The sequence below is a fragment of the Panthera onca genome, chromosome D3 (assembly GCF_046562875.1).
Source record: "Panthera onca isolate mPanOnc1 chromosome D3, mPanOnc1 haplotype 2, whole genome shotgun sequence".
In the NCBI taxonomy this organism is placed as follows: Eukaryota; Metazoa; Chordata; class Mammalia; order Carnivora; family Felidae; genus Panthera; species Panthera onca.
In genome coordinates this window covers 39,837,939-39,865,315 of record NC_138350.1, presented here as the reverse complement: position 1 = coordinate 39,865,315, position 27,377 = coordinate 39,837,939, and the positions used below count along the sequence as shown (strand labels likewise).

The 27,377-nt window shown below is 39.6% G+C and overlaps 1 long non-coding RNA gene across 2 annotated transcripts in view; it reads right to left on the bottom strand.

Annotated features, from left to right (window-relative positions):
* The window catches only part of LOC132665803 (uncharacterized), a 134,365-nt gene that overhangs the window by 76,330 nt on the left and 30,658 nt on the right, over positions 1-27,377 (bottom strand). For both annotated transcript variants that reach the window (XR_009604290.3, XR_009604289.3), the window contains exons 3-5: positions 16,177-16,309; positions 15,294-15,559; positions 9,371-9,461 (exon numbers count right to left, since the gene is read on the bottom strand). This is a non-coding gene — a long non-coding RNA (uncharacterized LOC132665803). The remainder of the gene's footprint in view (positions 1-9,370; positions 9,462-15,293; positions 15,560-16,176; positions 16,310-27,377) is intronic.

Genomic DNA, 27,377 nt, shown 5'->3' with positions numbered 1-27,377 from the left:
TATATCTTTTTGTTGAACAGAATGAAGATTTTTATTTTACTTTATTTTTTTAATTTTTTTAACGTTTATTTATTTTTGAGACAGAGAGAGACAGAGCATGAACGGGGGAGGGGCAGAGAGAGAGGGAGACACAGAATCCGAAGCAGGCTCCAGGCTCTGAGCCATCAGCCCAGAGCCCGATGCAGGGCTCGAACTCACGGACCGCGAGATCATGACCTGAGCTGAAGTCGGATGCTTAACCGACTGAGCCACCCAGGCGCCCCTGGAATGAAGATTTTTAATGTAATTAAATGTATCACTCTTTTCTGAAAGTTTACGATTTTTTATATCTTAAGTAAGAAATTCTTCTCTATTTTTAAATTCAAAAATTTTTCAGTTTTTCTTTTTGTGATGCCTGGTTGGCTCAGTGGTACAGCATGTGACTCTTGATCTTGGTGTTGTGAGTTCCAGCCCCACATTGGGTCTAGAGATCATTTAAAAATAAAATCTTTTTTTTTTCTTTTTAATGTTTCTTTTTAATGTTATTTTTGAGAGAGAGAGAGACAGTGTGAGTTGGAGAGGAGCAGAGAGAGAAAGGGAGACACAGAATCCAAAGTAGGGTCCAGGCTCTGAGCTATCAGCACAGAGCCCAGCACAGGGCTCAAACCCACGAACCATGAGATCATGACCCGAGCCAAAGTCGGACGCTTAACCAACTGAGCCACCCAGGCGCCCCAAAAACAAAATCTTAAAATATATAAATAAATAAAAATGTTTCTTTTTACATTTAGGTTTTTAGTTCACCTGGAATTCACTTTTTGCATATGCTTATGAGGTAAGGCCTTACTTTTGTTTTTTAAAATTTCCATGTGGCTAATCAGTTGTTTTAGCAGGATTTATTAGAAATGCTATTTATTAAAAATCAATATTCTATTGAAGGCACCTTCCTCATACTGATTTGTAATGTCACCTCTATTATTATCAAAGTCCTTTAAGATAGGTTCTTTTTGTCTTTTTAAAGATAGTTTGAATTAATATATGTTTTAATTTTTATTTCTATTTTTTTTAAGTTTTTATTTAAGTAATTTCTACACCCCAAGGTCAAGAGTCCCATGTCCTTCCAACTGGGCCCGCCAGGCGCCCCTGTATGTTAACATACATTTTTAGTTGAATCCTAATCTATAAAGAATTTGGCATTAGGGAATAGAGTGTCAGGCAACAGATCTTACATATGGAATTGGGTGGGTTTGGGGGTAGGCTGGAGGGTGCCACTGGTCTCTCCTGGGAAGTTGGGCATCCCTGGCTCACAGTAGGAGAACTATTGGTTAAACTGGGATTTTTGTATACTGGGACTGCAGCATTTGTGACATTGGTAGGAAAAATTCCAGCTGTTAGATACATCTTTAGCCTTTGGAAAGGGGCTACGGTAAGACAGATTTAACTGAAGGAGGGCCATCTGAAAAGAAAGGGGGAAGAAATCATATAGCTTTCCTTACAGATGTCCTTTTTGTTTCCAGGAGGAAATCCAAAATTGCATATTTGGTTGTCTGAAGCCTGCCAGAATTTGAAAAGCCAAACGATCTGTCAAATTAAGGATAGTTATCTTAAAGGAAGGAAACTGGAGGGTTTATCAGAAAATTCAGTTGGAGGCCAGGAGCCCGCCATACCTCCACCCCCCATCTCCCCTCTTCCAAGCCTCTGTTAAAGCTCATGGCTTAGATCAAGGATGATGGCACTGCCTTTGAAAAGGCAGTTGGGGTGCAGCCTAGGAGCACAGAGCAAACTTTAGACGCCTTCTCACCCAAGATTTTTATATTAATTTCTCACTGCTATTGTAACAAATTGCCACAAATTTTGTAGCTTAAAAAAACACAAATGTATTATCTTACAGTTCTGGAGGTCTGAAGTCCAAAATGGGTCTCACTGGGCTAAAATCAAAAGGTTGGCAGGGCTACATTCCTTTTTGGAAGCTCTAGGGGACAATCTAATTCCTTGCCTTTTCTAGCTTCTAGAGGCTGCCCACATTCCTTGGGCACATTCCTTGGTTGATGGCCCCTTTTTCCATTTTCAAAGCCAGCTACACGGATCAAATATTTCTCACAACATATCTCTGACACTGACCCTTCTGCCCCCCTCTTCCATTTTTAAGAACTCACGTGATTCCATTAGGTTCATCTGGATAATCCAAAACAATCTCCCAATTTTAAAGTCATCTGATTAGCCACCTTCATTCCCTCTTGTCATGTGTAACCTATCATAGTCAGAGATTCTGGGGATAGGATATGGATGTCTTTGGGGAATCACTTTTCTGCCTGCCACAATTATTCTGTTTAATTTTCTTATACTGCATGACACCGCTATAAGTGGCTGCATTATAATTTATTTAAAATTTCCCTGTTGGGGGCGCCTGGGTGGCTCAATTGGTTAGGCATCTGACTTTGGCTCAGGTTGTGATCTCATGGTTTGTGAGTTCAAGCCCCGCACTGGGCTCTGTGCTGACAGCTCAGAGCCTGGACCCTGCTTTGGATTCTGTGTCTCGCCCTCTCTCTCTCTCTGCCCCTCCCCCACTAGTGCTCTGTCTCTCAAAAATAAATAATCGTAAAAACAAAATTTTTTTTTAAATTTCCCTGTTGATAAACTCTCTGGGTTTTTCTTCTTTTCCTTTAATAAATGATACTATAACAAACACCTCTGTAAATATGGTTTTACATTTTGGATTTTTGCTTTGAGGTTCATGGAATAAATGATGCAAATATTTTTATGACTTTAAATACCATTGTCTGGATTTTTTGCTAAAATAACTGTGCTAAGTTCATATTCCTTTATTGTACATGAGAATATTACCTCAGTAAACTCATGTCGATACTGGCTTTTAGCAGTGAACAGTTTTTGTTTTTATTTTTTGAGTATGTTGAGGCTGAACAAGTTTTCCTATTGTAAGTTTTAGGATGGGAAAGATTTGGGGCTTTCCTAGCACCTAGCATGGTGCCTAGCATTGCTTTCAGTAAATATTTGTGCACTGAGCGAGTAGAACAGCATAGTGCATAGTGGAGTGGTTAAGAGCTTTGAAATCAGACAGATCCGGTTCACGTTTTCAAGTGTTTTATAAATAGCGATTTATTTAATCTTCCCAACAATCCTGTAAGGTAGGTACTATGATTGGCACAGTCCCCATTTTTCTAAAAATGAAACTAAGGCACAGAGAGGTGAAGGAACTCTCCCAGGACCACATAGCAAGTAAATAGCAGACCAGAATTGAAGCCCAGGTTATGAATTCTGGTTCCAGTAGCAATGTTCTTAACACCACACAGCTTCTCTGATACACAAGTGTCTACTTCATAGGGTTGTTATGATGATTAAGTAACTTAATAGAAATGAAGTGCTTCTTGGTCGAAACAGTGCTTGACATATAATTAAGTACAAAAGTTGGGGTGCCTAGGTAGCTCAGCTGGTTAAGTGTCTGACTGCAGCTCAGGTCATGATCTCACAGTTCGTGAGTTTGAGCCCCACATCGGGCTCTGTGCTGACACCTCAGAGCCTGGAGCCTGCTTCCGATTCTGTGTCTCTCTCTCTCTGACCCTCCCCCGTTCATGCTCTGTCTCTCTCTGTCTCAAAAATAAATAAGCGTTAAAAAAAAATTTAAAAAATAAAATAAATAAATAAATAAATAAATAAATAAATAAAAATAAAGTTTCCTTATTTTATACGTAGTATTTGTTCACACTAAAGTAGTACCTACCAATTAGGATGGGATGCTATGTACCTGGACTCCTGTCTTTGCTGTATGTAAACCATAATAAAGCATGTTCAAGCAGTCTTCCCCCTGTGACTGACAGAATCCGAACAAGCAAAGACCACCACTTAAAGCCACACCTTCTTCTTTGCACCACAGTGTGAATGCCCTTAATGCCACCGAACTGCACAACTAAAAGTGGTTAACATCATAAATTTTGTTTATTTTACGTAAAACAAACAAAAACATACCCTTTTCGAGTGTAAGTGGATTTTAAAAGAGGGGGATTTTAGATTCATCAGTATCTTTAACAGAGACAAATCTTCTAAAAAGCTTAAAAAGTTTTCAGACTGAAAAGAGGCCATATGTGTATCCAGCAATGGTGTCATTAAAGTAGAGTGTTCTCCTAATCCCTCCATGCATTAAGATATCAATAGCTTCCCATCCCCCTTCCCCAAGAAAGACAAAAATAAACTGGGTAAATGGGCAAATGTCTGAAACATTATTGTTAACTCCTTAAATATTCAGACTACTAAAATCATGTACAAGCAAGAGTTTGTACAGTTCAGTTGCTCTCATGACTCAGCACTCAGGGATTTCTCATGCATTAGGTACAGCTCAGTCACTGCATTACACAGACAATATCATAATGTAGCAGAAATAATTGTCCTAAGTGTCATAGTCAATGAATCATTCAATTAAGTGAATGATTACATGACCAATCCCAGTAGGGGTCACTGCCATTCACTGCAAAATCATGTAACATTGACTTAGAAGAAAATTTCAAGATCATAAAATAAGATCATTCATTTGGAATACAAATTATTTAAAAAAAATTTTTTAAATGTTTATTTATTTTTGAGGGGCACTTGGGTGGCTCAGTTAAGCCTCCGACTTCAGCTCAGGTCATGATCTCACAGTCCATGAGTTCCAGCCCCACATCGGGTTCTGTGCTGACAGCTCAGAGCCTGTAGCCTACCTCAGATTCTGTGTCTCCCTCGCTCTCAGCCCCTACCCCACTCATGCTCTGTCTCCGTCTCTCAAAAATGAATAAGCGTTAAAAAAAAGGTTTTTTTAACGCTTATTCATTTTTGAGAGGGAAAGGGAAGAAGGCAGAAAGAGGGAGATAGAGGATCCAAAGCAGGCTGTGTGCTGACAGCAGAGTCCAATGCGGGACTTGAACTCACAAATCTTGAGATCATGGCCTGCACCAAAGTTGGACACTTAACCAACTGAGCCACTCAAGCACCCCAGAATACAAACTGTTTTTTAAACATGTCCTCTGAATCTCATAACTTTGAATAATCTATATCAAACCCGTGAGCAAGTATTTTGTCAAAGTTACACAGGCGACGTTAAGGCTGTTAAGAGATAAACTGAAGCATACTAAAAATTTTAAGTTTATTTGAGCAAAAACGGATTTGAATCGGACAGTGCCAAACTGGGAGTTCTTAGGAGTTTTTCACCCACAGGAGCTGGGACAAGACTTTTATAAAGACAGAAGCGGGGCGCCTGGGTGGCACAGTCGGTTAAGCGTCCGACTTCAGCCAGGTCACGATCTCGCGGTCCGTGAGTTCGAGCCCCGCGTCAGGCTCTGGGCTGATGGCTCGGAGCCTGGAGCCTGTTTCCGATTCTGTGTCTCCCTCTCTCTCTGCCCCTCCCCCGTTCATGCTCTGTGTCTCTCTGTCCCAAAAATAAATAAAAAACGTTGAAAAAAAATTAAAAAAAAAAAAAAAAGACAGAAGCAAAGTAAGGAAATTATTTGATTGGCTACAGCTTAAAGCCTAGTTGGCTGTTTGTGATTGGTTGTCTTTAAGTTTTTGATGTCTTAACCTTAGGTATTTCAGGTGTTAGTTTTGTTTGCTTAAGTAGGCCACTAAGGCATTAAAGCCACCTCAGTCTAATGGCCTCCTTGTTTAATTAATTTAACAGGGCTGACGCTAATCTTTTTTAAAACCAATTGTTAGAGATTATTTCCATAATTAGCAACTATAATGTAATTGATACCTGCTGGAGAAAGTAGATCATGAGATAAATCATCACAGTTCTCCAGCCTATCCAGAACTACTTTTTTTTTTTTTTTTTTTTTTTTTTGCAGCATACAAATGCCATACATTAAAACACAGTAATCCAAAATCTGTTCCCTCTGAAAGGGATGGATTCCCTGGTTGACTTCAGGTTTGGAGTAGGAAAAGCAAAAGGTGGGCCTGGATCACTGTCATCTTATTGGAGCAGCAATTAAGAAAGTGTTTTTTAAACACTTTAGTGCGTGTAGGGTCGCCAGGTGGCTCAGTTGGTTAAGTGACCAACTCTTGATTTCGGCTCAGGTCACCATCTCCTGGTTAGTGGGATCAAGCCCTACTTCCAGCTATGGGCTCGGAGCTGACAATGAGGAGCCTGCTTGGGATTCTTCCCCACCTCCCCCCCCCCCCACCCCTTCCCTGCTCATGCTTGTGTGCTCTCTGTCAACATAAATAAATAAACTTAAAAAACAAATAAAGGTGAATGGGAACAAGTCAAAAAAACATAGGAGTCCACTAAAAGATGCTGAACACCCAACACTTCAGTTGAAGCGATTAATCTTAGTTTAATTCTGATGCATCATATAAAACAATAGGCCTGAACTCTTTACATGTTGTACCATACTTTGGATTCTCTCTCTCCCTCTCACTTTCTGCCCCTCCCCCACTTGTGTGTGTACCATGTAGGCTCTCTCTCAAAATAAATAAACCTAAAAAAAAAGGAGGGGAAAAGGCAGTACACTAAGATTAAGGGAAACAAAAGCTACATGACCATTAAAATAGTACATGATGTTAGATTGGGTCATGGATTAAAAAGAGGAAAAAAAAAATCTATAAAGAGTGTTTTTGGAACAATTGGGGAAATAGGATTTTTGGCTGTGACTCTGTCACCCCAATATATGCCTCTGTTGGCATATGTTGGGGTGGATCCTTTGAGCTAATAGCAGAGGCAGGAAAAGCTTGAAAAATGAGGCACAAGTTTTCCTTCTGTAAAAGAAATGGAAATTTCCATTTGTAAAGATGCCTCTCCCTTCCCATAGCAGGAAGAGGAAGTCTCTTCCAATTCTTATCCAAGGAGAAAGTGCTGACCTAAATCTGCATCACAAACCTTACTAAACAACCCTAGTTTACCATAGTTTAAGGTAACCTTCTTACAACTTGCATTCCCTGCCCAAAAGCCAAAGCCACTTTTCCTTTTTTTAGCCTAAGATGGTACATGAGCCTGAGTTTTAATCACCCTTCTGGACTACTCATGGTAGGTGCTCCCATGCAGACACGAGCAGCATACATGTTAACAAATTTCTCTTTGTTCTTCTTTTGTTAATCTGTCTTTGGCCAGTCTAATTTACTAGGTCCCAGCTGGGGAACCTAAGATGGGTAGAAGAAGATATTTTCTCCTCCTCTACTGCTGTTATTTTGAATATTTTCATCATAAATGATTATTAGATAATATTATACCAATGTTAAACTTCTTGTATATGATCATGGTATATGCAGAAAAAGGTCCTTTTTCTTAGGAGTTAGGGATTAAGTGGTTAGGAATATAGTGCAGTGATGTCTGCGAGTTACTTTCAAATGATTCAGAGAAATGATCCAGAGAGACAGACGGAGAAAGAGAAAGAGAGAGGAAGCAGAAGTGGCCAAATGTTAGGCATTCGTGAATCAAGGGAATGGGTACCAGGGAGATCTTTGAGCTATCCCTGCAGGTTTTGGACGGGCGCCTGGCTGGCACAGGCCGTAGAGCACTCAGATTCTTGATCTTGACTGATGGCATTAAGTTTGAGCTCCACACTGGGTGTAGAAATTCCTTAAACACACACACACACACACACACACACACACACACACACCCAGAAATATTCTTCTAACTTTTCTGTAAGTTTAAAAGTATTCAACATAAAAAGTTTTGGGGAAATTGCATTAAAAGGGTCCTTACCATATGTTTCATTTATTTGTGTTTTTGCTTAAATTGTCTTTGCTGTTACCCAGTCTGGTAAGAGTCTATATTCAGACTCATAACTTATTTTCTAGTACTTCAAACTCTAGGTATTTTTGACTACATGAAATAGAAAAGTAACACCATTAGATTTTCTTCCCAGAGATTATTCTTTTGGTAAAAATACATTGGAAAAGGAATCATTGTAAGTTCCGTGTTTTAAATTTCCTAAGGAAACTGTTTTAAAGTGCAAACATTTGACCTGGGTTACCATTTGGTGTGGTTGGATGGTCAGTGGGAAGACACAGCTGGGGTCATGGAATTTTAAGGCCAGAGGGATCTTCAGGATTATGAATACATCATGATTTTTGCTCGTAAGTGCTTCAATATCTGCAGCCACCAGCGAGTTGCTGCCTGGCCATTGGGAAACCCATGCAAGTTGGAAGTACAGAGACGTAGCATACCACAGGACAACCTTGGACGTTGGGGTGGGGAGCTTATTGATGAATATTCTCTTCTTCTATCCTTCCAGTGAACAATTCTGAGGTGAATTATATATGGCTCCTCAAAGACGTTCCAGCAAGATTAAACTCCAATTTCCCAGAACAGTGAAAATGCAGTTGTCACCCTATTTCACTCTTTTCAGTGCCTCCCACCACTGGGATCACTTCCCAAGATAAAAGGTGTACATTTCCCCGGCTCTGCGTATGATACCCGTATTCTATAGGACCTTACCTGGTGCCTATGAGTCCTGATCCTCTCAGTTTCTATAGACAGAATCATCTTACTTCTCCTTGACATCTTGCTGTGCCAAAAACTGGCAGCGGACCCAGCTTTTTTGCTAAGGTAGTGAAAACTCCTTTATAAGTTTCCCCCATTGTGAGCATTCCTGGATATCTGTTGTCTGGCTCCCATCCTATACCTTTAGTCCTTGCGGGTTACAATCTTTTCCTTCCTGTATTGTTATTTTAGCTGGGGAATGCTGAAATATACAATAACCAAAATGAAAAAAAAACTCACAGAAGGGCTCAATAGCAGGATGGAATGAGCTGAACACTCAGTGAACTTGAAGATAGAACAAAAGAAATCACCCAACTGGGGGTGCCTGGGTGGCTCAGATGGTTAAGTGGCTGACTTTAGCTCAGATCATGATCTCACAGTTCACAAGTTTGAGCCCTTCATCTGCTGTCAGTGTGGAGCCAGCTTTGGATCCTCTTGTCCCCCTCTGTCTCTGCCCCTCCCCTGCTTGTGCTCTCTCTCTCTCTCAAAAATAAACATTAAAAAAAAAAAAAAGACATTACCCAACTGAACAACAGAGAGAAAATAGACTAAAAACAAACAAAAACAGCTTCAGGTGTTAGTGGGACTGTAATACAAGATCAAACATGCGCCCTTTTTTGCATTTTTTGAAATGTTCATACAGTATTTTTCCTCTTTGCATTGTTGTTAATACAGTGAGTTGCACTGATTCATTTTTTGACTATTAGGCCACTCTTGCATATCTTTGTGATGATATATTATCCTTTTCTTAAGTGTTGAATTCTCTTTGCTAATATTTTATGAAGAATTTTTGTACCTGTATTCATGGAGCTATTGAAGGAAAAGACATATGATATAAAAATATTTAAGTAACAACCCCCTGGATTATTAGAGCAGTAAAGGTAAGGGAACCCATTGTTTAAGAAATGCAAAAGTCTATACCTTTTATCTTGAATAGAGTTGGAGAGTTAAGGAGGGCTCCATATCTCTTTCGGCTTTGTCATTTACAGAAATGCAGATTTGTTTGAATCGCCTGAAAATAACCAGAAAGATCGCCATATTAGTTATACCAATGAGTATAAATAGGTTAAACTTCCTATGAAAAGATAAAGATTCCCAGACTGAATCAGAAGACAGCATCCATCTCCAACTCTATGGTATTAATAGGGACACCCTAAAATTAAGTGACAGAAAAGAGTAAAGGTAACATGATTAAGACAGTGTCTTTCTTTTCCTAGTTTTCTGAATTGTATTGAATGCCCTCTAGCATATACTGCTTTTTAAAAGATGTATTGGGAAAAAAAAAAAAAAAAAGATGTATTGGAGGAGTGCCTTGCTGGCTCCGTGGGTACAGCATGCAACCACTGACCTGAATATTGTGAGTTCAAGCCCCACATTGGGTGTGGAGCCTACTAAAAAAAAAAAAAAAAAAAAAAAAAAAAAAGGTTCTTTTAGAACTATAGGGGTCGTTCTTTAAAAAAAATAAAGAATAGGGGTGCCTGGGTGGCCCAGTCAGTTAAGCATTTGACTTGGGCACAGGTCATGATCTCACAGTTCGTGGATTCAGACCCTGCATTGGGCTCTCTGCTGTCAGTGCTGAGCCTGCTTCAGTTCCTCTGTCTCCCTCTCTCTCTGCCCCTCCCTGGCTCACTCTCTCAGAAATAAATAAACATTAGGGGCATCTGGGAGGCTCAGTCTATTAAATGTCCCACTTCAGCTCAGGTCATGATCTCGCAGTTTGTGGATTTGAGTCCCAGGTCGCTCTCTGTGCTGACAGCTCTGAGTCTCGATCCTGCTTCAGATTCTGTCTCTGTCTCTCTCTCTGCCCCTTCCCCCACTTACACTGTCTCTTTGTCTCTGTCTCTCTCAAAAATAAATATAAAAGACTTACTGGACTTATTGATATTGTTAAAAGATGACTTGAAGTATATAAAAAAATTTAAGAGTTCATTTGAGGAAAAATCAATTCAAATCTGTCAGTGCCAAACAAGAAGTATTTAGGGACGCTCCATCAGGAAGCTCAGGGAAAGAATTACATAGAGTGCAAAGGCAAAGAAAGGAAATCATTGATTGGTTATATCGGAAAGCCTACTTGACTGTGATTGGCTGTCCTTAGGTTTCAATTTTGTACCTTGAAGTATTTCCAGGATTAGGTTTTGGTTTGCTTGTGCAGGCCACAGGGCTTAAGAGCCACTTCAATCCGACGGCCTCCTTGTTTAACAATATAATGTTATAGTAACAAATTTTCTCCTTTTTTTAAAAATTTGTTTTTAATGTTTTATTTATTTTTGAGAGAGAGAATATGAGCAGGGGATGGACAGAAAGAGAGGAGGACAGAAGATCCGAACCAAGTAAGTGCTGAGAGCAGCAAGCCTGATGTGGGGCTCGAACTCACCAACTGCGAGATCATGACCTGAGCCAACGTCAGACTCTCAACAGACTGAGCCACCCAGGGGCCCCTATAGTAACAAATTTTGTAACATTGGATGATCCTATAGTTTCTGATATAAACTGTAAGATGGCCAAATATTTATCAGGCAATCCTATGCAAAGAATAAATACATAAAGCAAGAAATATCATACCAATATCATGCAGCGTAGAGGTAAAAGCATAAAGCATTAACATACAAATGACTGTTTTATTTTACTTTATTTTATATTTTGCCTATTTCTTTATCTTTGAAAAATAGAAACAACATGGACAGGGTTGGGAAGCAGAGATAATACAGAATATTATAAAGTTAAAAGTTTAGTTCTGCATTTGCTCTGGCCATGGACCCAGTTCTACTCCTGAAAGGAAGCCACTGTCGAATATGTTAATAAAGGTTATAGTTCATATTCCTTTGAACTGTGAATAAGATTGTGTCAAAATATATAATAACCAAAACAGAAATTAATAGATATAATATTGACATACAGAATATTTTAAAATATGTTTTCAGTCTTTCATAAATCACACAGGAAACAAATAAGGTAGATTATGGAGGCTACAATAATAAAATGAACAAAGTACCTTAATAGCTGCATTAAAAAAAATTTTTTTTAATGTCCATTTATTTTTGAGAGAAAGACAGAGTGCAAGTTGGGGAGGGGCAGGGAGAGAGAGACACACACACAGAATCCGAAGCAGCTCCAGGCTCTGAGCTGTCAGCACAGAGCCCAATGCAGGGCTCAAGCCCACAAACCGCGAGATCATGACCTGAGCTGAAGTTGGACGCTTGACAGACTGAGCCACCTGGGCCACCTGGGCACCCCAATAGCTGCATATTGAATGTTATACCTTTCACATGGATACTTTTCCAGTGTCAGTGGAATTTATTATCAGGCAAGAAAGAACCTATTGATAAAATTTAAGAGTGGAAAGTATATAGAGCACATTTTCAGAGCCCAATACTCTAACATAATTACTAATGAAATTTTAAATAATTTTTTTTTTAGAGTTTATTTTTAAGTAATCTTTACACCCAACATGAGGCTTGAACTCATAACCGTAAGATCAAGAGTTGCATGCTCTATCGACTGAGCCGGGCAGGTACCCCAAAATTCTAAATTCTAAATAACCAAAATACTTGGAATTTAAACTAGAAATGTATTTGAACATGAAGATCCATAATATGTAGGAACGACTATCCAGATTCTAGAATCAATTTCCCTTACGTGTTTTTTTCTTTCATAGACCTATATACACACACAGAAGATTATGAATTAAACCTTAGTTTTAATAATGATACAAAGAAAACATTGATTTTTATTTTGTGAAGAAAGGCATATAAATGTTGTTGTTGTTAACCCTAATGAAATTATAAAAAGTTGAATGAGCACACTACTTATGGGAAAAAGTAGCATTTTCTTAGAATGGATTCTTTTTCTTGTTGATTTTTACTACTGTGACCATTGAACTTAATGAAAGAAAACCAAAAGAAATGCACTTTGCTTATGCACATATACCAGATAATTTATCTCCTATAGAGAAATAAAAGTGATGTTCAGGAAAACCTACCAAGATGTGGCTGAATTAAATCATATTTTCCCAACATAAGAATACGATAATGACGTCATACTCCAGAATAAAGAAGTAGCACAGTTTTCTGTTTGACTTTGAGCAGATGCCTCTTGTCTACTGCTGGTCACATCAATTGTAGCTTCATCCACCATTTCAAATGGTGCCTGAGCGTCTGGTTGATGGACAGCCAATCAGATGAGGATTTCGTCTTTCTCCATAACAAAACCTGTTGCTGGAAGTCAGGTTTTCTTAGTTTACTAACTATTGTGTGTCTCTTAATCTTAAGCACTACCACAGAAACATCCTGCCCCTAGGACTTCATATCAATATGGCTATTGTTTTACTCTCCACTCACTGCTCAGCATTTTCATCTATAAGGGTTAATTCCAGAGTCTCCTGAACTGTAACTCTCACAAATGAAGCACCTGAAGAAATGGAGTCCTTACCATGAGTTACAGACTAGCGGGTGGAATGGTGGGGCCGGTCTGGATTTTCCTCCTTCCTTGTTTTCTGTGTATTTATGCTTTCTCCAATTTTTCCCATGATGGCCTAAGTACCTTTATTACACTTCCTGGGGTAGGTTTTGTTTAGTTCTTGTGTTCTAAGAACTGGTTAGTTATGTAACACGTTTTCTAGTTCATTTGTTTCGTTGCTATTCTTTCTTTGGAATATTCTTGTCATTCTTTAAACAACTTTTTTAGTTGTTTACTTATTGAAAAATTCTTCCTTTTCCTTGATAAGGAATGAAGGCATTGGAGGTCATGAAGTTTCCTCTTGGTATATTTTGCCTCATGTGTTTTGATCTGTATTATTACTATTTCCAATATTATCATTATTACTACTATTTTATTCTTTTCTACTGATCATCATAAAATTTCCAATCTGTTGAGCTTTGCTTTGCCCAGTCACTTTTATTGCTAATTATCTTTTTTATTACATTTTTTAAATTACATTTCTGTCAGAAGAAAAAAGCAGGCCATACTCTCTTCTTTGGGGATATTTTTGAGGTGTTCTTTGTGCAATATTTACAGTAAACCACAGTAATAATTTCTTAATGTTTTCAAAGAAAATGTGTTTGAAAATGTACCCAGGGGCGCCTGGGTGGCTCAGTCGGTTAAGCGTCCGACTTGGGCTCAGGTCATGATCTCACGGTTCGTGGGTTCAAGCCCTGCGTCGGGCTCTGTGCTGACCGCTCAGAGCCTGGAGCCTGTTTCAGATTCTGTGTCTCCTTCTCTCTGTGACCCTCCCCCGTTCATGCTCTGTCTCTCTCTGTCTCAAAAATAAATAAACGTTAAAAAAAAAAAAAAAAAAATTAAAAAAAAAAAAAAAAGAAAATGTACCCAGGTTTATAAACTGTTCTAAATTTTCTCTATTTGATGTCTTTCATATTTCAACAATAATGTATAAATGTTTGCTATATGAAGTATGACAATATACTAAAGATGTATAAATGCAAAGTTTATCATCTCCTTGCCCCTTTCCCTAAACTCTTGTTAAGAGCAAGAAAAGTTTCTTCTATTTTTTCATAATCTTTTTTTTAAATGTTTATTTATATATTTTGAGAGAGAGCGCGTGTGCGTGCATGAGTCGGGGAGGGATGGAAAGAGAGGGAGAGAGAGAATCCCAAGTAGGCCACACAGTGTCAGTGCAGATCTCGACACGGGGCTCTTGATGTCACAAACCACGAGACTGTGACCTGAGCTGAAACCAAGAGTCAGATGCTTAACTGACTAAGCCACCCAGGTGCCCCTCGTAGTCTTTAACACATACCTATTTAACCTTTTAATCATTATTTTATCCTCTTTTATCTTAGTTTTTCTTAATACTATCTGAGAAAAGGGTGTTAATTGTTCAGTTTTTATATTTTTGTTGCTTCTTATTCTACCTCTTGAAGTTTGTGCTTCATATATTTTGATGCTTTATGTGTTGTATAAAGTTCCATGATGTTTACTTATTCATTGCGCATAAATATCTTTAATTATTATTAAGTGAACCTCTTTGTCTTACGTATTTCTTTTTGCCTTAAATTAAACATCTCACTATTACTTTCTTTTTCTTGAATTGGCTGACTACACTTTTGCCTTCTTTCATTTTTAGTCTTTCTGACATCTTTTATTTTCAGTGTACAGATGGTTGGGTTTTATATTTTCACCTAATCAGTCTTTATACATATAAATTGATTTTTAAAATATTTTTATATTATACTTATTTATATTTATTATATATAATAATATAAATTGATAAAATTTTTAAAAGGAAGAAACTATTTTGTTCTATTTCTTTCCTTTATTTTTATGCATTAAATATAACTTTCTAACTAGGTTTCTTAAAAATAATAAGGAAGTAGGGGCGCCTGCGTGGCTCAGTGAGTTAAGCATCCGACTTCAGCTCAGGTCATGATCCCACAGTCTGTGAATTCGAGCCCCGCGTCAGGCTCTGTGCAGACAGACAGCTCAGAGCCTAGAGCCTGCTTCAGATTCTGTGTCACCCCCACCCCCCGCCCTCTGCCACTCCCTGACTAGTGCTCTGTCTCTCTCAACAATAAAATAAAGACATTTAAAAAATTAAAAAATAATAATCATAAGGAAGTAGACTTACATGGCAAAAGAAAAAAAGGAAAAACAAAGAAGAGTGTATAATAAAAAATATAAACTACTTTCTGAATTTTTCCTACCCGTAGTCCCACTTTCCAGAAATAACTTAAGATTTTCTGGGTTTGTTTTTCTGGAGGTTATAACTAACACTTTAAAGTATATTGCTGTCTTGATTCCTTCCATATCTTTTAAGTCTCCTTCCCTTTTCAGCTCTCAATATGTATTCATTATAGTATTCTCTTTCATTATCAGTATTTTCAACACTTACATACGGTTGTACAATTTCCAGTGATTCTGTGGGTTGACTGGGCTCTGCTGGGTCAGGCTTCTGCTCTGTGAGAGGTGAGCTGACGCGGATTCTTCTGAGCTTTCCCGAGGGCTATGTCATTCAGATGGCTCACTCTCGGGCACTTGCTGGGGGCTGGAAGTTTAGCTGGGTCTGTTGACTGTAGCACCTTCAGGTGGCCTTCCCACGTGGCCTGTGCTTTTTACAGAGCGGTTTCTGGGTTCGGAGAGGTAGCTGGGTTCCAAGAGCTCCAAGAGGAAAGGAAATAGAAGCTGCCAGTCCCCTCAAAGGCTAGACCTGGCCTGATGTCACCCCCTCTCCAAGTGTGCTGGATGTTTTTTTAATTAAAACAAATTTTTTAATGTTTATTTTATATTTGAAAGAGAGAGAGACAGAGTGCAAGCAGAGGAGGGGCAGAAAGAGAGGGAGACACAGAATCTGAAGCAAGTTCCAGGCTCTGAGCTGTCAGCACAGAGTCCGACACGGGCCCTGAACCCAGGAACTTGAGATCACGACCTGAGCCGAAGTGTGACGCTCAACCTAGTCACCCAGGCACCCCTTTAGTTTTTTTTTTAATGTTTATTTATTTTGGGGAGAGAGAGAGAGAACAGGGTTGGGGCAGAGAGAGAGGGAGACAGAAGATCTGAAGCAGGCTCTGCACTGTCAGCACAGTCCCCAGTGTGGGGCTCAAACCCATGAACCATGAGATTGTGACCTGAGCAGAAGGTGGTTGCTTAATTGACTGGGCCACCCAGGTGTCCCCACTGTGCTAGATTTCTTGTCTCTGAGCATAGAGCCTCTCCAGATGCTTCCCCAGGGAAAAATCTCTCTTACTTCTCATATTTGGGGTTGTGGTATTACTTACTTTTTTTTGTCCATGCAAACTCTTCTGTCTTCCATGAATACTTCCAACTTTGTGGTCTATGCTCTTTCTCCACTTTCCAGCACTCTTGCCATTGAATTGTCTTTCGGCTTCTTTTCCACCTTCTCAGAGGATCCTGGGGAGGAAGGGGAACATGTCTGTTTAGTCTATCACCGTGAACCAGCTACAAATGTTTTGCTTTTAGTTGGCATATTCTGTAATTTTTTTTTTATCTCCATCTATTATTGCCAAATTATTCTTATATTTTCATTGTGTAAAATAATAAAAACAGGGGCACCTGACTAATTCCATCAGAAGAGTGTGCGACTCTTGATCTCGAGGTCATGAATTTGAGCCCCACATTGGTGTAGAGATTACTTAAATAAATATTTTTAAAAATAATAAAATAAAATAATAAAAACATATTTCTTTCAGAAGCCATAATCACAATATTCAGGAGCAATGGGTACCACAGTTTTAAATTATTTAATTCTGTTTAGTAGACTACAGTATTTATTGCTAATCTATCTCCATTGTAGCTTCTTAACTTATAAATTCTAAATTTGATTATTCTCTCAGATAGCAGGGTTATTTTTAAGTAGATTTTTCAGAAACATTTTATTAATACTAAAATTTACAAAGCTCTTACATATTTAAGATTGTGTTTCTCAAGGCTTTACATTTGGAAGATATCCTGGCTAGGCTAAGAATTCTGTATCATATTTTTTTCTTTGCAACACTGCTCCATTACCTTGTTTCTAGTGTCTCTGTGGATAGACATCCAAGGCTTGCCTGATATATATTATTTTTCTTTAAAGGTGACAAGTCATTCCTGGATGCTTGTAACACTTTTTTCATACTTGAAATTCATCAGGAGATGTCTTGACCTTGATCACTTTTTGATCTTGTCTTGATCTTATCACTGTTTTCTTGATGTTTTCTTTTTTAATGCTCATTTATTTTTGAGAGAGAGGGCGCACACGTGCGCAAATGTGGGCAAGCAGGAGAGGGGCAGAGAGAGAAAGACAGAAGATCCAAAGCGGGCTCTGCATTGACAGCAGTGAGCCCAATGTGGGGCTCCAACTCATGGACCATGAGATCATGACTTGAGCAGAAGTCCGACACTCAACTGACCGAGCCACTCAGCCACTCCTTGATGTCTTGTTTTAACCTGAAGATTTAGGTTTCTTCTTTCAGGAGAATCTTCTTTTATCAACTGTGAATATATATATATATATATTGGCTCTCTTCCCTAGGAACACTTATTATGTGTGTCTTGAATCTTCCTCTTTCTTTTCATATCTATAATTCAGATGTTAGCTAAGGCCTCTTGGCCCTTTGTCAACTTCAGGACCTATAAAAGATCAAAGACCTCACAATATCAACTAAATCCTGTATCTTTCCTTCTCCATATGTCATAGATACAAAACTATGAGCATACAAAACTACATACCCTTTTTAAAAAAATTTTAAAAAAATTTCTCCCAGAAATGGACTGACGTTGATATTTAATGACCTTTCATTGAATCTGGTTAAAATTTGAAAAGCTCTAAGGAGGGGTTCCTATCACAGGACTGGATCATCTTCTTCTCTCATTATTCTTTTTCCACTTCTTCTCCTCATCCCCTCCTTCCTTGTATTTGTGCACAGTAACTTCCCTCTTTCTTTAATAAGACATTTTTACCAACTTACCAAGCCTGGAGCCAGAAGTGGGTGGAGGTGGGGACGTTAGCACTCATTTCCTACTCTTAGGATCCACTCTCCCAAACAAAGGGTTTAGTCACAGCTGCATTCAGGTGTTTAAATGATGTCATCAAGATTATATTTCCCACTTTTCCTCTCAGGTTATGTTTGTCTCTGCTTTTTTTTTTTCTCTCTCTGTTCCCCTATGTGACCTAATTCTCTTCTGATACAAATAAATGCATTCTATGTAGAAAATATGACTCCTGGTAGTACCAATCATATGTATAACCATATAATTCATGGTATAAAAATGAGAGACTCCCTCTCTTTCCCAATATTTCATATATCAAATCCCTTGAAATAAATAAGATTGGATTTGCTTGGGTCAGTGCCCAATCTCATTGTGTTAACATGGCTGGGGAGTCGTGATTGGATGGAATGCCTACCCCCATCATCATTCCCATGGGAATCCTATGGGCTCTGGGAAGACCAGCTCCCTGGAGTAGCGAGTGTTGTTGCTCTGAGAAGACAAAAACAACAGGTGTTTACATACCTCACACTCTTTGATATGGAAATGTTCCCTCTCCCTCCCTGGCTCATCCTTCCTTGAGTGAAGGGTTACTTCCAGGACCTTGGGGAAACTTTTCACCTAATATCAATATTGGTATCCTATTAAAGATTTGGGGAACTAGCCTGGCTTGTGTTTTCATCTCTTTTGTGATTGTTTTTTGTCTTCTCAGCAGATTTCGGGGGGAGAAGTTACAGTAGGAAGTTACTTTTATGAAAGGTCTTTTGTTTGTAGCTTGTGAAATCTGGTAGAAACTACAGAGCAAATGAGAATGAAAAGGAATAGGGAATAGACTGAAGGAAAAAAAAATGACCTAATAAACCCCAGCCTCTCAGAGTGAAACGAATTGTAGCAGTGATTCCTCATGCAAGGGGCTCAGTGAGTTACACTGAGGCAAGTCATGGCAGGGTGATTAAATCAGTAAAAATGCTCAGTCAACTGGGTATCTGAGTGGTACTGGAGTCCAAGAAAAATCTTGCTTTGAAGCTATTTGCTAAAGGCAATACGCGTTCACTGAACACTTAAGATTTGTCAGGCGCTGTGCTAAGTACCGACTATAAACATGTCATTAAAACAGGCTATGTTTTAAGAACTTAAAATCTAGCTATTGTGTTGTATAAACTCTTTACTTCCTCCATATAGTTTATTCTTTATTATAAGTGATGATTTTAGAAGATGCTACTGTATTTATTTCCTTTCTAAAAGATACTTTTATGCTTAGTAATAGCTACCATTTGGTGAGGTCCTATTCTGTCATATACCCTCTATACACACTATCTCTAATCCTCCCCCAAAGCCTATGAGCTAAGTGTGATTATCTCCATTTACAGGTGAGAACAGTGAGGTTTGAAGGAGTTAAGGAAATTCCTCAAGGTCAAGAGGCTGAACCAGGTTTGAAACTCAAATCTCCAGGCTCTCTGTCTCCCACTGTGTTTTCTCCCTCATCACTTCTCTCTCTGCATGTTCTCACCTTTACCTCCCTCAGGTAACTGCTTCCTGCTCTCATGGCTTCTCAGTTTGACCCAGCTGTCCTCTCCCACTGGCCCATACCATTGCCTCTGGCCTGCACTTGGCTCGATGTCCACCTGGTTCTGTCAGTTGTGAGTGGTACAGGGGGGTTCATGGGTTCAGATGAGGACGGTTAAGTTTGGCCCTCAGAGGCAGAAGTCTCCTTAGAAGAGGATCCCACACTAGTGAAGATGACTGGCATTAAGCACAGTGAAGTGTAGTAGGACGTGCCCTAAAATGTGCCACTTGGCATAAGGATTATCTTGAGCTGAGCACCACTGAGAACAAAGAGATACACGAAAAGCTCTCTGCTTTCCCCCCATTTGCCAAAAAGCAAGGCATCAGTTTGTAAAGGTGCTCCCCTCCTTCCCATCTCTACCAGAGAGGAGAGAAATTAACCCCCAGAGACAACCCTAGGCCCTTATCAGCCTGGAGATGATGCCAGAGGAATCTACATAACAAACTTTATTAACTAGCCTTTATCTTCCTTAGTTTCCCGATTTATTTGCTTTCTTGCAATTTGCCACCACTAGGAGCTCAGAGTCATTTTCTTTTGTCTTGTCACATTTCCACAAAATTATTCTACAGAATTATTATTAAGATGTTACATAAGGGGGCGCCTGAGTGGCTCAGTTGGTTGGGCATCCTACTTTGGCTCAGGTCATGATCTCACAGTTAGTGGGTTCAAGCCCTGCATCGGGCTCTGTGCTGACAACTCGGAGCCTGGAGCCTGTTTCGGATTCTATGTCTCCCTCTCTCTCTGCTCCTCCCCCACTCGCACCCTGTCTCCCCCTGTCTCAAAAATAAACATTAAAAAAAATTTAAAAAAAAAAGATGCTACATAGGGGCGCGTGGGTGTCTCAGCTGGTTAGGAATCAAACTCTTGATTTCAGCTCAAGTCGTGATCTCATGGTTTGTGGGTTCGAGCCCCATGTCAGGCTCCTTACTGAAAGCGCAGAGCCTGCCTGGGGTTCTCTCTCTCTGCCCCACCCCCATTCTCTCTCAAAAATGAATAAATATTTTTTAAAATGCTAAATAGGGGCACCTGGGTGGCTCAGTCAGTTAAGCCTCTGACTTCCGCTCAGGTGATGATCTCACAGTTCGTGGGTTCGAGCCCCGCATCCAGCTCTGTGCTGACAGCTCAGAGCCTGGAGCCTGTTTCAGATTCTGTGTCTCCCTCTCTCTCTGCCCTTCCGCCATTTTCACTCTGTCTCTCTCTGTCTCTTAAAAATAAATAAACATTAAAAAAATTTTTTTTAAATGCTAAATAAATTCTCTTTGAGTTACTCATCACAGAGTACTCCCACGTGTACAATGCACACGTTAGTAAACCTCCGTTTTTCTCTTGTTAATCAATTTGTCAGTCTGATTTGCAGGGCCCAGCCACTAAAACTAAGATGGATAGGGGAAAAATATTTTTCTTCCCTACAGCAGGCCTACCTGAATGGCACACTTTTATTAATTTATCAATTAATATGACTTTTTAAAATTTTGTGTCATAGTTAGCAGGGGACTTGCCCGGAGTCATCCCACACAGATAAAAGAGCTAGCCAACATCTGAATTAAATGCAATATTGAAAAGTGACAGTCCAAATGTCAAAAAAAAATAACAGTTAAAGAATCATAGTACATAAGTTCTCATATTATATAATCATCAAGAGTTATGTTTCCAAAAAAATTTAATTTCATGGGGGAATGCTCAAAATACACTAAGTTTAAAGAAAAGCAGGATAAAATTTCTAAATACACCACATATTGTATGAACATAATGTGCATTTTAAAAAGGGAGGTATAAAGTTAAAACTAAAGACAAGAAGAAAGGAAGGGGGGGGGGGGTGTAGTCCTGGAAAATGCCAATCAAAGGAGTTCTAGAAACAGGAAAGGAAGGCAAGGAAGCATATGCTTCTCAGCATCAGTGTTGTGAAAGAGGGTTCCAGATGATCCCAGAGCAGACAAACACATCGCAGGTTCTTGCATTCTGTTAAAAATACTGAGTCACAGGTTAGTTCCCTTTGTTGGCATTGCACACGGCTGATTTACGATTCTGAAGCTCACCAGGTACTTTGGCACAGGGAAGGTGATGCTCTCGCGAGTACGTGTGTCTCTTTGAGAACATGCCCCTGGCTCGCTAGAATACTAGACTGGCTGTCTGGGTTACAAAGCAGCCCCTGTTAGGATAAAGTGAGACAGTTACCTCATTCACCTCCAAGTTCACCAGGGAAGCTCTCAAACTCCAGAGCAGGGAAAGCAAAACCCTAAACCGTGGTCACCTTGCCGCAGCGAAAAGAAACCAAACAGGTTCAACCTGAAACTGCCTACCAACCTTGCCCATTTCCTCACCCCAGAGAGTCTGGAGGTCATTCAACTAAGGGACCAGCTTTTTGTATTTGTAAATGACATTTGGCCCAGAGTAAATGCTCTTGTCCTGGGATCTCATACGGAGTATAGGCTGGCTCCAAGACACAACGCTGTACTGTTCGTCCCTGACAGGCACACCCACATACATTTTGAGGTTACAGAGGTAGATTTTTGTGGATAAGGAACGAATAAATTCCATAAACACACAAACCGGGAAAGCATTGGTCAGATGGAACCAAGGAAGAAAGTCTAGGAAGAAAAGCTGACCACCAGCTGGATATGAGTCAACAAAACAACAGAGAACACACATACATGCGCACACACATACATACACAGCATTTGAGAATATTCAATGAAAGCTTTGTTTCTAAGACAATTCTACTTCTTTCTCAGCCCTGTCTCTGGAGACACAAGCAGAATACTGTTACAAAGAGAGCCACAGTGACAGCATGATATCTGGTGCACAAATGAGGAGAGAGTGAATAAAAATGGAGACGTTTTATAGCTGTCCAACAGTAATCGATAGATGTACAACGGCTTACGCCGAAGGACCTTGCAAGGTAGAATGAGAAGGGAAGGATTATTGGGGTTAGTTCACATCATTCACTAGCAGACATATAAAGTACAATCATAGGGGTGCCAGCCTGGTTCAGTCAGTAGAGCATGTGACTCTTGATCTTGGGGTTGTGAGTTCAAGCCCCACACTGGGTATTGAGCTTACTTAAAACAACAATAATAAATAAATAAAATACAATCATCACACTCAAAGGTTTCAGTTAAGCATTCTGACCTTAAGTAGTAAAGTCTCCTCAGGGGTGCCTGGGTGGCTCAGTCAGTTAAGCATCTGACTTCGGCTCAGGTTATGATCTCATGGTTCGCGGGTTGGAGCCCCGCATCGGGCTCTGTGCTGACCGCTCAGAGCCTGGAGCCTGCTTCGGATTCTGTATCTCCCTCTCTCTCCCTTCCCTGCTCGTACTCTGTCTCTCTCTCTCTCTCTCTCTCTCTCTCTCTCAAAAATAAGTAAACATTAAAAAAAAGAAAAGTCTCAAATCTGGGGCAAACCATCATTAAACTCTCCAGATATAACAGTGGTTAACATTTGTTGTGTTATGCCATTTCTCATGTAAACTTCTACAGGCCTTACACGTATTAGCTTAATTAATCCTCACAGAAATACTATGAAATGGGAGCTGTAATGGCACTTTTTTTTTTTTTTTTTTTTTTTTTTTTTACAAATGAGGAAATAGAGGCAAAGAAAATTTCAGTATCTCCATCGAAGTCTTGCTGATAGTGGAAGGTTTTGCACCCAGGAGACTGGAGCTCCAATTTTTATGCTCAGTGCTCACCTACAGAGCTCACTCCTTGGGCTTCCTTTTGGAGTTTAATTATTATTGTATCTCATTTAAAGAATTGTTTAATTGTTATTTTATTTTTAATACCTCCATACACTGGGACCCTGGCATAATCACTTTGGATATTATATATGACTGTGTTCAAAGGTGTCTCTTTCTTCCTTCCAGCTTCCAACCAGCTTCCAGAAACATCCCAGAATCCACAAAAACTACTTTCCACAGGACAACTGCTCATCCTAAGAATCTCTTAGGATAGATTGAGATTTAGTAATCATAACAGTGTGCATTTGCATACAATTTTATAAGTGCTTACTTTCTTATATTCTCACTTCCTGCAAAACCCTGAAAGCATATCGGAGGCTAGTATTTTCCTCCCCATTTGAAAGGTGGCGATTACAAAAGTTCTGAGAGTTCAGGTGACCTATCCGAGGACACACAGCTAACACACGACTGAACCAGGACTGGAATCCATTTTCAGTGAGTGGTCCCACTGATGGAAGCTCCGGAGGCCAGGGAAAGTCCCTATTCTTTGGAACCTCTCACGTCACTAACACGGTAGTACCTAACCCATAATAGATCTTCAGTAGGTAGTGTTGACACATATTGGTAGCAGGAAGAATTTTAAAGTGCTGATGTAAAACTGGAGCAGTGTCTGCATTCTGCACAAAAGCTTGAAAGAGACCTTTATTTTGTTCCAGGAGGGACCTTTCATGAGTCCTTTCTGTCCATTGTTCTCAGGGAGAGCTAGCAGTTGAGTAATCCCAATGCTTGTGGTTCAGACTGGGATGGGTTGGTAGGTGCTGTTTGAGAATGTAATGCTGTTATTAATGTGCCTTTCAAGGATGTAAGAGAAGGGCGGGGGGTCTTCATTTGGAGAACAGCTTTTTTTTTTCTTTTTTTTCTTTCTTTCTTTCTTTCTTTTTTTTTTTTTTTTAAATTATTAGATTTGTTTCCTTTACCTGAAGGTGGTGGAGGTGGGGCAACTGAAAAGGAGGAAGTGGGCTCAGACAACACAGAGGTGGGCTGGGGGTGGGGGTCTGGGAGGGGGGCGGATAGAGAACAGATGGCCCAAGGAAACCCCAACTGAAGGGTGTGGCCAATGGATGCTACTGACAGTAATAGGTAATCCAGGCTTCAGTTTCCCTTTTCTGTAAAATAGTTCCTTTGTGTTATTTTCAAGCCTTGATAAAGTTTGTTTAACATGGCCGCCTTGCTCTACATCCTTTGAGAAATATGAGAAAGGGCTCTGCACGTGGAGTAAGAGGGGAAGAGATCAGATCAGAGAGAGGGGCAAGTTGTGGAGAAATGTTTGTGAAATGGGAGCGATGAATGACAAAGAAGCCCAGAGGGTGGTGGGAGGGAGGTGAGAAGTGATGACCAGAGTGGAATGTGGAAAGGATAAGCAACCCTCACCCACCCCAAGGATACTCAGAAATAGCTGGGGAGGAAAGTGGACTTGCCTACAAGCAGGCTAGGAGCTTCAGGCCGAGCATGTACGTTTTAAATAGAAATGTTCGCACTCCTCAGTTGAAAAGCTGGAGGGCCTGGGGAGGAGTCGGGTTACTTTTGCTAAACGGATGAACTTCCATATGTCTGGAATCTTAGAAGAACAACTTGGATAACCAGAAAATGATATTGCCTCACACTAAAACTGTCACTCTGGAAGAAGGGGGTTGGTGATCGATAGTAAGTTAAGGGAAATGAAACCACAGAAGTAACAGAACTGCAGCATGAGCAAAATGATTTATGCAAGGCACATGTAAATGTGTGCCCTTTTGCAACTATGACTTTGTCCCTCTTGATAATTTTAGACACCTGAAAGGGGCCCTGTGCTATAGTCTAGAGAGATCATTGTTCCAGCCAGGGGAATTCAAATTCCGTAGACATTCCCTTTTATAAAGAATACAGTAGGTACCTTAATCATCAAAATCATCCTTTATTTATTTGCATTTGTGAAATACCCCTGTCTTAATCTTTGGTATAATCTACTATCTATGCAGGGGCACCTGGGTGGCTCAGTCAGTTGAGCATCCAACTTGGGCTCAGGTCCTGATCTTGCGGTTTTTGAGTTCCAGTCCCACATCGGGTTCGCTGTGGTCAGCACAAAGCCCATGCAAAGCCCACACAAAGCCTGCTTTGGATCCTCTGTCCCCCTCTTTCTGCCCTTCCCCTGCTTGTGCTCCCTCTCTCTCTCTCTCTCTCAAAAAATCTACTGTTTATTCAAAGAAATAAAACATTAGTACACAGCACGTACATCTAGTGTCAATGAGCAGCTAGAAGTTTCTGGAAGAACCATCAGCAATGAAACAATAAAACTTTAAATATTTAAGTGATAATAATTAGACTTGGCATTGAGATGAGCTCCACACTTATTTTAGTCATGCTTCAGAGTCTACAAAAAGGGCAGTATACTGAAGGTAATCTTTACATTCTAAAAGACCTAGTTGTCATCACAATGCATTGTTTAAATACCCTGAAATCACTTTTGCCGAGACTCTTTTGGAGGAATTAATGTAGTTCAATTACTTCTAATGTGATAACAATAACTCCTGGGTATATTTTAACGTGTGAAAAATTTAACACAAATAAAAATTATCCATTGAAATGAAATATTTCAATAATATGATTCTAATACAGATTTAACACTTACAAATCAGGTTTCTTTCAGTAATAATTTTACCATATTTTTAGAATATTGTGTAAGCTAATTTTATGTTAGAATTTTTAGCTAATGTAGGGGAGCAAAATCACCACCCTGCAATATATCTCTTTGGCAGATGGATTATTTTAGGCTGATATTTAAAAAACCAAACAAAAAAACATAAGGCTCAGTAAGAACCCTTGATCTTCCCCCTAACTGCCTGAAAGAATTTAGTTAGAGGACCTGCTTCTGGAAAGGAGCTATTGTAATGGATAACTACAGTGTATATAAAGTAGGTATGGTAGACAAGGAGAAGCTTAGCAAAGTCTGTTAAAATTCCTTTCTATGTCCAACTATTCCTGTGTGACCCAGCCAACATTTGTTTATCAAATATTTACTCTTTTTTATCTTCCTGTGAATTGTCTTCCCTTTGAGGTCCCACACCCCTACCTTTTTGTCCTTAGCTCTGGAAGTCATAGAAGCCTCCATTGTCTAACTGCTTGTGGGCCTTATATTCTTATAGAGCCTCTGTACATAAGAAATCAAATTTTATTTGCTACTGTTAACCTGTCTCATGTCAACTTAATTTTTAGACCAGCCAAAAGAACTTTGAAGGGTAATGGAAAACTTTTCTTCCTCAACACTAATACTACCTTTGTTCATGAGCAAATGGTTGAAATAGAGACTTTATAGAGGAGAAAACCCAACTTATATAATGTTATGGGTTGAACTGTGTCACCCCAAAAAGATATGTTGAAATCTTAACGCCCTGGACCTCAGAATGTGACCTTTGGAAATTAAAAATATAATTAGTTGGATTATTACTTGGCAATCAATAAGAATGAAATCTTGCCATCTGCAACAACATGGATGGAACTAGAGTATATTCTGCTAAGTGAAATAAGTCAGTCAGAGAAAGACAGATATCATATGATTTCACTCATATATGGAATTTAGGAAACACAACAGATGAACATAGAGGAAAGGAAGGAAAAATAAGATAAAAACAGCAAGAGAGGCAAACCATAAGAGACTCTTAAGTACAGAGAACAAACAGGGTTGTTGGTGGGGTGTTGGGTTGGGGGATGGACTAAATGGGTGATGGGCATTAAGGAGGGCACTTGTTGGGATAAGCACTGAGTGTCTATGTAAGTGATGAATCACTAAATTCTACTCCTGACACCATTATTACACTATATGTTAACTAACTGGGATTAAAATAAAATAAAATAAAATAAAATAAGTAAATTATTTTTTTTAATTTTTTTAACTTTTTTTTTTTTTTTTTTTTTGAGACAGAGAGAGACAGAGCATGAACGGGGGAGGGGCAGAGAGAGAGGGAGACACAGAATCGGAAGCAGGTTCCAGGCTGTGAGCCATCAGCCCAGAGCCCGACGCGGGGCTTGGGCTCACAGACTGCGAAATCATGACCTGCGCCGAAGTCAGACGCTTAACCGACTGAGCCACCCAGGCGCCCCGTAAATTATGAAATAAATACCTAAGATGAGGTCATACTTGAGCTGGGGATCAGGGGGTCGGGGGAGGGGGGTGGGGAGTACTGGATCAATTCTGACTGACATCCTTATAAGAAGAT